This window comes from Loxodonta africana, chromosome 5 (assembly GCF_030014295.1).
Source record: "Loxodonta africana isolate mLoxAfr1 chromosome 5, mLoxAfr1.hap2, whole genome shotgun sequence".
Classification (NCBI taxonomy): Eukaryota; Metazoa; Chordata; class Mammalia; order Proboscidea; family Elephantidae; genus Loxodonta; species Loxodonta africana.
Window position 1 is genome coordinate 137,392,404 of NC_087346.1, and position 12,813 is coordinate 137,405,216.

Genomic DNA, 12,813 nt, shown 5'->3' on the forward strand with positions numbered 1-12,813 from the left:
TGGAAAGCAGAAGATTGAGATCTGTTGCTAGATTGTGAAATGTTATCTGGCAGATGTCGAAGTTGATTGGTTATTAGCCACCGACATCCAAGACTGGTGATATTACTTACTATCCAATAAGGTCTTGGCAGTCATACTCTTTTCTATTCTCAGATCTCTGGGGAAATGTTGTGGGGACTTCTTTTCACACACATTCAAATAATAATAAGCGAGGAAGACCTTTTTAAGGGGGAAAAAATGTAACACCAAAAAATATATTACTGATGAACTCAACTATATGAAAATTATTTTGCATGGCAAAAATTACCATGAATGAAGACAAAAGAAAACAAGATTAGAGAAAATATCTATAATACATAGGAAAAATAAATTTACTGAATAAAATTAGAAAAGTAAAATAAAAAATAAAAAAGAATTAGAGAACTGGAAAGTAAAACTGAAAAAGTAACACAATACAGCACAGAGAAAGAAATTAAAACAAAAAGCAAACAAACAAAAAACAGCTAACTCTATTTAGAGTTTCAAAAGCAGAGAATGAAGAGAATGGGACAAAAGCCCTAAGCAAAGAGATAATGTCTGAAATTTTTCTTGAAATGATGATAATTGATAGTTTTCAATTTCATTTAAAACATTAAATCTTCATCAGGATAAATAAAATAAAGTCATACATAAATACATTTTTGTCAAACTGCATTACCTAAAGGACAAGCTGAAGAGCTCTAAGACATCTAGGGAAGAAAACCAGATCAACTAAGACAATTAGGCTGTTAATCTGATTTCTCAAGATCTAAAATGGAAGCCAATACATAGTGAAATGATAATCTTAAAGCTCTAGGAAAGAAAAGAATAACTGTCAAATTAGTTTCAGTTTCTAAATAATTTTGTCTTTAAAAATGTATGGCAAAAAGAAAAAAATGGTTTCCAAAAAACAAAAATTAAAGAGTGAATTACTTGTTAATATAAAAGGATATACATTGGGCTCAAGAAAAAAGTTTTAGAAAGAAATTCAGAGATTCAAAATATCATGCAAAAAAGAAAAAGGCAATAAGTGAGTAAATTCAAACAAACATTGAACAAAAAAAAAAAAGAAAAGAAAAGCAACAATAATAAAACTGCCCTGTGTGGTTTAAAATTAAATCCAGAGAATAAGAAAACCCTAGTAAAAGACTACTAACTGGAAAGCAGACATTAGAGTTGAAGCATTCTGAGACCTTTTAGATTATTTGTATTGTTAAAAATGCCAAAGATAAAACATAAAAGACTATAAAAAGTGTATGACTTTAAAAAATAAAATATTATAGGAAATATTCCATAAAAATTAAAAAAAAAAAAAAAGAGTACTTGCTTTGGCACTAAAAAATTGGAACAATACAGAGAAGATTAGCATTGTCCCTAAGCAAGGATGACACACAAATTCTTGAAGTGTTCCGTATTTTCACGTTTTTGTGTGAGAGACTGACTTGACCTATAAACTTTTACTTAAAGTACAATTAAATATAAAAAAGAATAAACAATTTGAAAGATAAAAAAATTAAAAAAAGAAATGAAGGTAGAAATCTTAAATTAATGAGAATAAATATTATAAAACAGTATATTGGAAACAAAATAAAATATATCATTTATCACAATCAATGTCAGTGGTTTAATCTATACAGTGAAAGCGAGAGATTTTCTTACTAGGCTAAAAAATATCTTGGTACGTGCTATTCAAAATGAACACTGTGAAAAGGGAAAGATACTACACAATTGAAACTAAATGATGAAAAAACTTATATTAGGTAAGTTGGCACAAATGGTTTGCATTGGACTATAACCTAAAGTTTGGTGGTTTAAACCCTCCCAGCAGTACTGCGGAAGAAAGTCCTGCTGATCTGTATTCTTAAAGATTACAGCCAGGAAAACTCTATGGAACAGTTCTACTATGTAACTCATGGGGTCGCCATGGGTCAGAATCAACTCACCTGTTGAGTGGCTCTGAATCATGGCAACCTTACGTATAACATAACAAATCTTACCCCGTCAAGTGCCATCTTCATGATCGTTTGTATGTTTGAGGGTTTCCCTCGTTTTTTTGCTGATCCTCTAGAAATTAGTCTTTCTTGATGATATGTCCAAAGTAGGTGAGGCAAAGCCTCACCATCCTCACTTCTATGGAGCATTCTGGTTGTGTTTCCTTCCTTCCTTCTTTCTTTTTTTTTTCCCTAGGAAATCAACAAATGTGATTTATTAATAAGTGGGTCAAATGAAAACAATGTACATAAGTATTTCAACTTCAGTAGCCATTCTTGAAAAAAAATTAGTAAAAAATTAACATGGTAAAAACATACATACCTTCTTGTAAAAGTCAACGTACTTAATAGTAGAAAAAAAATAACATTTTTCAACAAGGTCAAGATCAGATGGAGAATGTGCTTCATTCTTCCTATTCCTTTTGTAATTCCTTTAAGATGGATTAGTTGATTCCTCTGGCATTCCGTGTTATATTCAGTATTCTTCACCAACACCACAATTGAAATGCATCAATTCTCCCGTCTCTCTTTTTTATGGTCCAGGTTTGTATGCGTATGAGGCAACTGAAAAGACCATGGCTTGGGCCAGGCTCACTTTAGTCCTCAAAGTGGCATCTCTGTTTTTTTAAAACTTTGCAGAGGTCTTTTGCAGCAAATTTGCCCAATGCAGTATGTTGTTTGATTCCTTGACTGATGCTTCCATGGACACTGATGGCTGATGTAAGTAGAACCCTTGATAATTTTAATTTCTTCTTCATTTATCACAATGTTGTTTATCAGTGAGAATTTTTGTCTTCTTCCTGCTCATATTTAATCCATACTGAAGGCACTAGTCTGTCACCTTCAACCAGTATAATTATGTGAAGAAAAGGCAAAATGATACTAACTCAAAGGCTTTGCTAGACATAGGGAAATCAATACAGAGCAATAGTATTTTCACTTAATGAAGAAAACATAACAATTCTAAATTTATAATTCTTAATTTTTGGAGCACTTGCTGGTACAGTGGTTAAGTGCTTGGCTGCTAAGTGAAAAGCTGTGATTCAAACCCACCAGCAGTTCCACAGGAGAAAGATGTAACAGTCAGCTTTGGTAAAGATTTATAGCCTTGGAAACACTATGAGGCTATTCTACTCTGTCCTATAGGGTCACTATGTGTCGGAACAGACTCAATGGCAATGGGTTAGTAATGCATTTTAAAACCAACAGAATATTTACAAAAAATTGAGCACAATCTGGCTGAAAAGCAAGGTCTAACAAATTTCAAACAGTGAAATTTATTTGAGACGTAATATTTTATCAAATTCAAGTAAACTAGAAACAAAACCCTGAAATTCCTTAATGTTAGAAATTTTAAAATACACTTTTGAAAAATTCAGGGTCAAAAGAGAAATCATAACGGAAATTTAAAAATGTTTAGAATAAAAAAACAATGAAAATACTGTGTACCAAACTTTGTAGGAGGCAGTTAAATTTAACATTAGTTAGAAGGAATAAATAGTTTTAAGTACTTATATTAGAAAAGAAAAAAGCTTAAGAGTTAACAAATTAATATGTATCTTAAATTTACAAAAGGCACAACAAAATAAACTCAAATAACAAGAAACAAAGATTAGAGCAGAAATAGTGAAAAAGATAACTTCTAGAAGATTAAAAACTGTAAAAGATAGCTTCCTGAAAAGGCTAAAGAAATAAACTAAAACCTGTTAAGACTGAGCAAAAAAAAGGAGAATATAGAGAGATAATCAAATAATATTATCAAATAAAACAACAACAACAACAAACCAGGAGAAATGGATAAAGCTCCTAGAGTAAGATAAATTGCTAAAACTGCTTCAGAAGACACAGAAAACGCGAGTGGTCCTATAACTGTTAAAGAATCGAATCAGCAGTTAAACACATCATTTCACACAGAAAATATTAAGCCCAAATATTTTAAATGTGATCATCACTTTAACCAGTGAGCCACCAGGGCTCTTTATAATAGAAAGCAGGTAAAACTTGTAACTCATTTTATAAGCTGACTAGAAACTTGATATCAAACCCAGAAAATAGCATTAAAAGGAAAAATGCAGGCCAATCTTATTTAATAATATAAATGCAAAATTACTACATGATATACTAGCAAACACAAATACAACAATATGTTAAGAATATATTATACTGTGAAAAATCTAGCAAGAATACAAATTTGATGCAATATTAAAAAAAAATAAACCTATAATGTAATTCTCTATATGATTAGAGGAAAATCATGTAATCATTTTAATAGGAGCATAAGTAAACCTGTGATAGAATTGAACAAACATTTGTGATGAAAAATTCCCAGGAAATTAGAAATAAAAATAAACTTACTTAACTTGATAAAGAGAATTTACAAGAACTCCCCAGCAAACATTATGCTCAGCAGTGAAATGTTAATAGATTTCCCATAAGCTTAGACCTGTAGGAGGTATGTCTTCTTTCTGTACTTCTAAAAAACATAGTATCAGATAGCTAGTATAATAAGATACAAAACACAAAAAAGCTATAAAGATTGGAAAGGATGAAACAAAAATACCATTATTTGCAGATAACATAATTATGTACACACACACACAAGGAATCTTCAAACAAATCATTGGAATAAGTAATGCAATTTAGCAGTATTTCTATACACAAATACACAAAATTCAATTTTTGTATATACCAATACTATTTTCCAGGTAAAATACCTATACACATATGATATCAATCACGCATTCAATTCTATATACAAAATTGATTGTGTTTGTATGCTAAGGTAATATTTTCAAAGGAAAAAAACACACAAACAAAAAAGTTACCAAGTAATAAAACAAACAATATTGTTGTTAGGTGCCATAAAGTCGGTTCTCACTCATAGCGACCCTATGCACAACAGAATGAAACACTGCCCTGTCCTGCACCATCCTTACAGTTGTTATGCTTGAGCCCATTGTTGCAGCCACTGTGTCAATCCACCTCGTTGAGGGTCTTCCTCTTTTCTGCTGAGCCTGTACACTTCGACAACAAAAATATACATAATATACTATATATATATAATTTAAAGGAGAAAATTACATAATAAAAAGTAACACTTTAAAACTTTATTTTTTAAATATAAAATGTCAAAGAGAGTATATATGTATATACATATAAAAGGACATTAATGCAAATAGATAAAATGAACACTTATGTATGTAAAGACCATATTTATGAGTGAAAACATTTGATTTCTTAAAGAGGATAATTCTTCCCAAAGTGATTTAGACAAAAAGTAGTCCTAACAAATATCTAACAGATTTTTTTTTTAATTGTGCTTTAGGCGAAAGTTTACAGTTGAAGTTATCATACAAAAATTTATACACATATTGTTATGTGACAGTAGTTGTAACCCCTATAATGTGACACCACACTTCCTCTTTCCACTCCATGTTTCCTATATCCAGTCAACCAGCTCCTATCCCCTTCTACTTTCTCATCTTGCCTCCAGATGGGAGCTGCCTATTTATTCTCATTTATCTGCTTGGACTAAGAAGCATACTCTACACGAGTATTATTTTATGTTTTATAGACCAGTCTAATCTTTGTCTGAAGAGTTGGCTTCGGGAATGGTTTTGTTGTTGTTGTTAGGTGCCATGGGGCCGGTTTTGACTCACAGTAACCTTACATACAGCAGAACGAAACACTGCCCGGTCCTGTGCCATGCTCGCAATGTTGCTATGCTTTGAGCCCATTGTTGCAGCCACTGTGTCAATCCATCTCCTTGACAGCCTTGGTCTTTTCCACTGACCCTTTACTTTACCAAGCGTGATGTCCTTCTCCAGGGACTGAGCCCTCCTGACAACATGTCCAAAGCATGTAAGACGCAGTCTCGCCATCTTTGCTTCTAAGGAGCACTCTGGTTGTACTTCCTCCAAGACACATTTGTTCATTCTTTTGGCAGTCCATGGTATATTCACTATTCCTTGCCAACACTACAATTCAAAGGCATCAATTCTTCTTTGGTCTTCCTTATCCATTGTCCAGCTTTCACATGCATATGATGTGATTGAAAATACCATGGCTTGGGTCAGGTGCACCTTAGTCTTCAAGGTGACATCTTTGCTCTTCAACACTTTAAAGAGGCCTTTTGCAGTAGATTTGCCCAATGCAATGTGCCTTTTGACTTCTTGACTGCTGCTTCCATGGCTGTTGATTGTGGATCCAAGTAAAATGAAATCCTTGACAACCTCAATTTTTTCTCCATTTATCATGACGTTGCTTATTGGTCCAATTGTGAGGATTTTTGTTTTCTTTATGTTGAGTGTAATCCATACAGAAGGCTATGGTCTTTGTTCTTCATCAGTAAGTGCTTCAAGTCCTCTTCACTTTCAGCAACAAGGCTGTGTCATCTGCATAACATAAGTGATTAATGAGTCTTCCTCCAATCCTGATGCCCCGTTCTTCTTCATATAGTCCAGCTTCTCAGATTATTTGCTCAGCAAACAGATTGAATAGGTATGGTGAAAGGATACAACCCTGATCCACACCTTTCCTGACTTTAAACCACACAGTATCCCATTGTTCTGCCCCAACAACTCCCTCTTGATCTATGCACCAGTTCCTTATGAACATATTTAAGTGTTCAGGCATTCCCATTCTTTGTAACCTCATCCGTAATTTGTTATGACCCACTCAGTCGAATGCCTTTGCATAGTCAAGAAAACACAGGTAAACATCCTTCTGGTATTCTCTGCTTTCAGCCATGATCCATCTGACATCAGCCATGATATCCCTTGTTCCACATCTACTTCTGAATCCGGACTGAATTTCTGGCAGTTCCTTGTCAATATTCTGCTGCAGCTGCTTTTGAATGATGTTCAGCAAAATTTTGCTTGTGTGTGATATTAACGATAAAAAAAAAAATATATTGACCCATAAATTCCACATTTGGTTGGATCACCTTTCTTGGGAATAGGCATAAATGTGGCTTTCTTCCAGTTGGTTGGCTGGACTCTTTGTTAACCCAGGAATGGTTTTAGTTCTGGATTAACAAAGAGTCTGGGGGCCATGTCTTCTGGGGTTTCTCCCGTCTCGATCAGACCAATAAGTCTGGTCTTATGTGAATTTGAGTTCTGCACCACACTTTTCTCCTTCTCTGTCAGGGACTGTCCGTTGTGTTCCATGTCAGGGCAGTCATTGGTGGTAACTGGGTACCAACTAGATCTTCTGGTCTCAGGCTGTGGAGTCTCTGATTTATGTGGTCCTTTTGTCTTGTGAGATAACTTTCCTTGTGTCTTTGGTGTTTTCATTCTCCTTTGCTCCAGGTGTGTTGGGACCAATTGATATATCTCTAATAATCTGAGAACCTGGACTACATGAAGAAGAACAGGGCATCAGGATTGGAGGAAGACTAATTAATCACTTGTGTTATGCAGATGATACAACTTTGCTTGCTGAAAGTGAAGAGGACTTGAAGCACTTACTGATGAAAATCAAAGGCCACAGCCTTCAGTATGGATTACACCTCAATGTAAAGAAAACAAAAATCCTCATAACTGGGCCAATAAGCACCAACATGATAAAAGGGGAAAAGCTTGAGGTTGTCAAGGATTTCATTTTACTTGGATCCACAATCAACACCCATGGAAGCAACGATGAAGAAATCAAAAGACATATTGTGTTGGGTCAATCTGCTGCAAAAGACCTCATTAAAGTGTGGAAAAGCAAAGATGTTATCTTAAAGACTAAGGTGTGCCTGATCCAAGCCATGGCATTTTCAATTGCCTCTTATGCATGTGAAAGCTTAATGATGAATAAAGAAGACTGAAGAATTGATGCCTTTGAATTGTGCTGTTGGCGAAGAATACTGAATATACCATGGACTGCCAAAAGAACAAACAAATCTGTCTTACAAGAAGTACAACCAGAATGCTCCTTAGAAGCAAGGATGGCAAGCCTAGGTCTCACATGCTTTGGACATGTTGACAGGAAGGATCAGTCCCTGGAGAAAGACATCATGCTTGGTAAGGTAGAGGGTCTGTGGAAAAGAGGAAGACCTTCAATGAGATGGATTGACACAGTGGCTGCAACAATGGACTTAAGCATAACGGCGATTGTGAGGATGATGCAGGACCAGGCAGTGTTTCACTGTTATACATAAGGTCGCCATGAATTGGAACCGACTTGAGGGTAAATAACAACAACAGCAACAGATGGCCACTTGGAAAGTTTTAAGACCCCAGATGCCACTCACAAAGTTGAATGCAGAACATTTTCTTAATAAGCTTTGTTATGCCAAGTGACCTAGATGTCCCCAGAAACCATAGTCCCCAGACTCCCACCCCTGCTACTGTGTCCCTCAATGTGTTTGGTTGTCTTCAGGAAATTCTTAGCTTTTGGTTTAGCCCAGTTGTGCTGACTTCCCCTATATTGTTGTCCTTCCCTTCACCTAAGAGAATTCTTGTCTACTATCTAGTTAGTGATTTCCCCTCTCCCTCCCCACCCCTGTATTCATCAAATAATGTTTCCTTCTGTATTTAAGCCTTTTCTTGATTTCCTATAATAGTGGTCTCATACAATATTTGTCCTTTTGAGAAAGACTAATTTCACTCAGCATAATGCCTTCCAGGCCCATGCATGTTGTGAAATGCTTCCTGGACTCATCATTGTTATTTATTATTGAGTAGTATTCCATTGTGTGAACATACCATACTTTGTTTATCCTTTCATCTGTTGATGGGCACCTAGACCATTTCCATCTTTTTGCTATTATGAACAGTGCTGCAATGAACATGGGTGTATATATATCTATTTGTGCGATTGCTCTTATTTCTCTAGGGTATATTCCAAGGAGTGAGATTGCTGGATTGGATGGTACTTCTCTTTCTAGCTTTCTAAGGAAGCACCAAATTGATTTCCAAAGTGGTTGTACTGAAGGTGCTATAGATAGAAGAGCCACACCATCCCTCCACATCAAAGACCCAAAGAACTAAGTAAATTAGAGAGAAATGTCAGTCCTGGAACCCTAAACATCAAATGAAGAGATAAAGAACTCAGCCAAGCACTAAATGGAATGAGGAACTCAGAGAACAGAGAGTGAGGAGAGCTAGGCGTGGGGGCCCCCTATCAGCTAATGCAGCACAGATTCACTATCTTGGACTCCTGTCAGAGATCAGTGGAAAGGGGGTATGGGAAAGCAGCTCCACAGAGCCGCCAGCAGGAGAAAGGGCACCCAGTAACCAGAGATATATGCTTTCCCACTCCTTATTCTTTTCCCTCTGCTCTACCTCTGCCATTTCCTACCTAGCTGTGGTAGTTCATTTGGCCAGGAAGTACAGGATCCATGCCATTTGGATTCACCTTTCCCAGGTCAGAGTTTGGCGAACAGGAATTATGCGAAAGCTGCTTCATGTAGCTCACAGCAGGAGATGGAACACCTGGTAACCAGTGATATACGCTTTCCCACCCCGCATTCCTCTCCTCCCTGCTTGACCTCTGCCACTTCCTAGCTGGCCGTGGTAGTTCAACTCACCAGGAAGTGCAGGGTCTTTGCTGCTTGGATTTACTTTGCCCACATTGGAGATCAGCAGAGATGGAGTACTACAGGAAAACAGTTTTACATTTTTTTTCCCACCCAGCAGGATACAAAGCACCCACTCCCTGAATGCTCTTCTTTGTTTGTTTGTTTTTGGTTCCTGTTTCTCTCTCCTCTCTTTCCTCTTTCCCATACCCATGTTAACTCCACACCTCATAACCTCCCTCATCATTCCTGCCCACCTGCACCATGCACTGAACATCACACCCCTGAACACCACAGGCATGGCCTACTGGAACCTGTCCTGCACTGATTCTTAGCCTGCCCTGTCAGCCCTTGCATGTGCCACAAAGGACCCATCCCAGCCTCTCCCCTTCAGCTGGACCTGCCCTGCTGCACCATAGCCGAGTAACTGGTACTGTCCATTGGACAAGCATGTGAAAAATATCACCACAGAGGAACAAACAACAAAGAACATGCAGCCTGCCTGCTCAGACATAACCAAATACAACAAAAAAACAAGACAACACAAACAAATCTACAACCGATAAACAAAGACGATAACTACTGAATGTCCTGAAGACAGCAGACAATATCAAAACATAAAAAAAAAAAAAGACGGGATGGCTCCAGTAGGCATCCAAAATAAAACACCAGATGGATGACTTTCCAGTAGAAGAAAAGGCACTAGAACTTCCTGATTGGGAATTCAAATATCTAGTATTCAGAGCTATCCAAAAGTTGAAGCACAGAGCAGACAGAAATGAGGGAAAAAATAGACAACTTCATGGAAAAGGCAGACACATTCATGGGAAGTACAGGCAAAAAATGGGAGAATTCAGGAAAAAATGCAGGAACAAAATGCCAAAATAAATTACAGCTAGGAATCATACAAAGGCAACAACTAGAAATCCAAAAGATAAAAAAAAAACAAGATTTCAGAAACTGGCAGTGTCATAGAAGGGCTGAGGAGCAGGTTTGAAATGATGGAAGACAGGATCAGTGAAATTGAAGACAAACACTTGGCTACAACTCTGTTTGAAGAAAAATCCGAAAAAAAAAAAAAAAAGCAAAGAAAAATGTAGAAACCCTGAGAATGATATGGGATACAATTAAAAGAAAAATTTATGAGTGATTGGAGTTCCAGAAGAGGAGGAGAAAATGGAAAACACAGAGATGATTATTGAAGAATTGATGACAGAAAACATCTCTAATACGAAAAATGAAAAGCTGACCATCCAAGAAGCTCAACTAACCCCATATAGGATACAACCCAAAATAATCACATTCACTAAAACCAAAGACAAAGCAAGAATCCTGAGAGCAGCTTGAGAAAAATGGAAAGTCACATATAGATGAGACACAATAAGACTAAGCTCTGATTATTTGGCAGAAACCATGCAGGCAAGAAGGCAATGGGATGGCATACATAAAAACTTGAAAGAAAAAAAAAATTGTCAGCCAAGAATTATATATCTTACAAGACTCTTGTTCAAACATGATGGTGAAATTAGGACATTTCCAGATAAACAGAAATTAAAGGAATATGTAAAACCCAAACCAAACCTACAAGTATTATTAAAAGGAGTCCTTCAGTCTGAGAACAAACAACATCAGACCACAGCCAGAAGCTTGACACAAGATTATACCAGCCAGATACCAGCCTAGGGAATGAATTGTCAAGAACTATCCAAAACCAAAAGAATTGCAAAAGGGAACCAGAGAGGTTAATCTGTAAATGACAACAATGACAGGGCAATAAAAGAGGGAATAAATGGTGTAGGTATAGAACTTTCTAATGGAGAGAAAGGCAACGTGATATCAAGTCATTATAGACTGGTTCAAACCTAGGAAGATAAGGGTAAATTTCAAGATAACCACAAAGAAAATTAACAAACCCACTCACAAAAAAAAAGAAGAAAAACATAAACTCTCAGCACAAACAAAATCTACAAAAGCAAAAGGAATCCACAAGCAACAAGAATTCAGCACGGGAGAGTAAGAGGAACAAAGAAAACATCAGCACCACAAAAAAAAAAAAAAAAAGCACTACAAAATGACAGCAATAAACTCACACCTATCAATAGTTACGCTGAATGTAAAAGGCCTAAATGCACCCATAAAGAGACAGAGAGTGACAAAATGGATAAAAAACAAGATCCATTAATATGCTGTCTATGAGAGACACACCTTAGAAACAAAGACATAAATTTATTAAAAACCAAAGAATGGAAAAAAATATATCAAGCTAACAGTTACCAAAAAAGAACAGGAGTGGCAATACTAATCTCAGGTAAAATGGACTTTAAAACAAAATCCACCATAAAAGACAAAGAAAGGCACTATATAATGATTAAAGGCACTATATAATGATGCATCATGAAGACATAACCTTGATAAACATCTACGCATCCAATGACAGGTCTTCAAAATACATAAAACAAACTCTAACAGCACTGAAAAGAGAAACTGACAGTTCCACTATAATAGTGGGAAACTTCAACACACCACTCTCAGTAAAGGGCAGAATATCTAGAAAGAAACTCAGTGAAGATGCAGAAGAGCTAAATGGTATAATGAGCCAACTTGACCTCAAAGACATATATAAAACACTGCCCAACAGCTGCAAAGCACACATTCTTTTCATATGCACATGGAACGTTCTCCAGAATAGGCCATATCTTAGGCCACAAAGCAACCTTCAACAAAATCCAAAACACTGAGATAATACATAATACATGACCCTAATACTGAACCAGGCAAACACACTACAAAAGAAGAAAATCACAGACCAATATGTCTCATGAATAAAGATGCAAAAGTTGTCAACAAAAATCTAGACAATAGAATTCAACATCGTATCGAAAAAATATCTTCTCTGACCACAACGCCATCAAGGTAGAAATTAACAACAGGAAGAGCAAGGAAAAAAAGCAATTACATAGAAAATGAATAACACCCTGCTTAAAAATCACTGGATAATAGAAGAACTCAGAGACGGAAATAAAAAATCCTGGAATCAAACTAGAATGAAAGCACATCATACCAAAACCTTTGGGACACAACAAAGGCAATCTTCAGAGGTAAATTTATAGTAATAGATGCACACATCAAAATCAAAACATTAGCTACATAACTCGAGCGTATAGAAAGAGGACAGGAAAAAAAGAGCCCACAGCCACCAGAAGAAAGGAAATAATAAAGATCAGACCAGAAATAGAGGAGAAAGACAGCAGAAAGAATCAACAAAACTAAAAGTTGGTTCTTTGAAAGGATAAACAAAAT

The 12,813-nt window shown here is 36.1% G+C and overlaps 1 non-coding gene across 1 annotated transcript; it reads left to right on the forward strand.

The window, feature by feature from the left end:
• Positions 1-1,333: 1,333 nt before the first annotated feature.
• On the forward strand, positions 1,334-1,437 carry LOC111751062 (U6 spliceosomal RNA). The gene has a single exon (XR_002786137.1). It is a non-coding gene; the product is annotated as a U6 spliceosomal RNA (small nuclear RNA).
• The last annotated feature ends 11,376 nt before the right edge of the window (positions 1,438-12,813 follow it).